At 42.9% G+C, this 2,500-nt stretch overlaps 1 non-coding gene across 1 annotated transcript in view; it reads left to right on the plus strand.

Annotated features, from left to right (window-relative positions):
• The first annotated feature begins 2,335 nt into the window (after positions 1–2,335).
• Positions 2,336–2,500, plus strand: part of PUMCH_000001 — a 1,754-nt gene continuing 1,589 nt past the window's right edge. The window contains exon 1 of the ribosomal RNA XR_010015722.1: positions 2,336–2,500. This exon is cut by the window's right edge and continues 1,589 nt beyond it. This is a non-coding gene — a ribosomal RNA (18S ribosomal RNA).

The following is a 2,500-nucleotide window of genomic DNA, read 5'->3' on the forward strand; positions in this document are numbered from 1 at the left end:
TTGCAAAAGTCAAGGAGTCACTTTTGTACTTGGTTGCAAAACACAAGAAGACAATTTTGTGGTTGGGTGCAAAACACAAGGAGTCACTTTTGTACTTGGGTGCAAAACACAAGGAGTCACTTTTTGCTCGGGTGCAAAACACAAGGAGTCACTTTTTGTCTATGGGTGCAAAACACAAGGAGTCACTTTTTGTATCGGGTCGCAAAACACAATCAGTCACTTTTGTGCTTGGCTGCAAAACACAAGGAGTCATTTTTGTACTTGGTTGCAAAACACAAACAGTCATATTTGCAAAAGTCAAGGAGTCACTTTTGTACTCGGGTGCAAAACACAAGAAGACAATTTTGTGGTTGGGTGCAAAACACAAGGAGTCACTTTTGTACTTGGTTGCAAAACACAAGAAGACATTTTTTGTCAAGTCGCAAAACACAAGGAGTCACTTTTTGTCTATGGGTGCAAAACACAAGGAGTCACTTTTTCATCCTCGGCCTACAGCCTGCGGTGCAAAACACAAGGAGTCACTTTTTCCTCGGCCGACAGCCTCGGGTGCGCCTCGGGTGCGGGCTCGGCCGAGCCTTAACTATGGGAACGGCCCAAAAACGGAGAAACCAAATAACTCCCCGAAAAAACAACTTTTTCAAACTTTTTTAATATCAATCGATAAATATTCTGATCGATTATAACATACTAAAATTTCTTTTCGTTATCTTCATTTTCTGATTTTTAACCTGGTTTTTTATATTTTTGGTTTTGGTCAGAAGTCTACTGGAATGTGCATAATGGTGAACACTAGTCATTTTCCGGCCAAAACACAAATAGTGCGCCACAGTAAAGAGTGCGAACTATGAGGCACCAAATGACCTGTACATACCAAACTGCGAAAAATTTTCACGATGAGCATACCTACATATACCAATGCGCTAAGCGCGATACCCGCTTAACCGGACCGCGCCCGGACCACCCCCGGACTCGAACCACCGACCAAAAAAAAAAAAATGCGAAACTTCCGACTAAGTTAATAGACATTACACCATAAATATAAAGACACCCGTGCACCAAAAAATAAAAAAGAAGAGGTTTTTTTGGAATAGGGGTAAATTGAGTAGAAAAAAATAATGCACTTGGTTTCAGATTTTTTCCATGGCTCGTTCCGGAGATATTCGGAAAAATATATCAAAAAATTAGAAAACAATTTTAGGGGAAACAAATGCGCTGAAAAACGTGCTGACATTCGATTAGAACTTTTTCTGACTTTTGGTTCTGGAGATAACGCGTCTCAAAGATCGAAATTTTCAAAACACAAAGAACAAAATATTTCTTCACATATACATATAGAATACGTCTTCGGACGCGTGAATCTGCAATTCATTTTTAATTTACTTTTGTTTTCGTCGAGTTATCGTCGGTTTTGTAATTTTGACACTTTTACGCGTTTTTCTCGACAACGAGACGCGATACAAAAACAAACTAAACTACCAAAGAAACTTCCAGATTAGATCCACGTCCTCCAGCAAAGTTTATCTTAACACCTCTTTTAGTTCGTCCGCAAATTGCGTTTGAAATTCTGAAATTTTAACTATGGGCGCGCGAAACCTGCAGATACGCACCCTACCAGAAGGACCGGCCGTGTATGTTTGATGTTCGCAGGTATCTTATGTACAGAACAGTACAAATGTAGTGTGCGACGCCTGGCGCCGCCTCCTACGAAACTAGACTTTGTGGCGCCCCGCCGGGGTGGGAGTCTGGGGCCGACACTGCTGAGAATGTGGTGGTCGATGTATTGATAAGCGGCAAACCAATCCGGGATTTGTGAGTCTTATGGACCTAGCTTGCTGGGCATGATTTTTGATGTGATACTAATATTTCTATATTGAGGTAGCAGTTCGTCGAGCTGCGGGTGGAGCCTTGTCATCGAGGTGGCCCTAGAAGAGGTGGCAGTCCGTCGGACTGCGAAATAGTAGTATTGCTGAAGGAGGAGTGTCCAGGGAGTTAGTAAGTAAGGCGATCTCTCTCCGGGGCGGGGTGCGGTCTTATCGTACATCGATCATTATATGATCAGTAGTGGCAGGAGGTGCCATCATCGCGAATCTACAGCCATTGGGATACGTGGGGTCATGGTTCCGACATGACTACGTCCCAAAAGTCAGTCCCGGTCTGATGCTATCAGGTCGGGCAACGCTGGTATCAGTGGATTAATAGGCTCTGCCAATTAAAACACAAACCACCGGGGTTACGATGTCCCCTTGTCTGTCAACAGATGGCCCTAGGGCCATCCATTGACTATGTCAGAACCATTGTAGACTCTAGCACTATCATCAAATAACCCCCCATAGTTATCTGGTTGATCCTGCCAGTAGTCATATGCTTGTCTCAAAGATTAAGCCATGCATGTCTAAGTATAAGCAATATACAGTGAAACTGCGAATGGCTCATTAAATCAGTTATCGTTTATTTGATAGTACCTTGCTAATTGGCATACGCCTGGCAATTCTAGAGCTAA

Source organism: Australozyma saopauloensis, chromosome 7 (genome assembly GCF_035610405.1).
Source record: "Australozyma saopauloensis chromosome 7, complete sequence".
Classification (NCBI taxonomy): domain Eukaryota; kingdom Fungi; phylum Ascomycota; class Pichiomycetes; order Serinales; family Metschnikowiaceae; genus Australozyma; species Australozyma saopauloensis.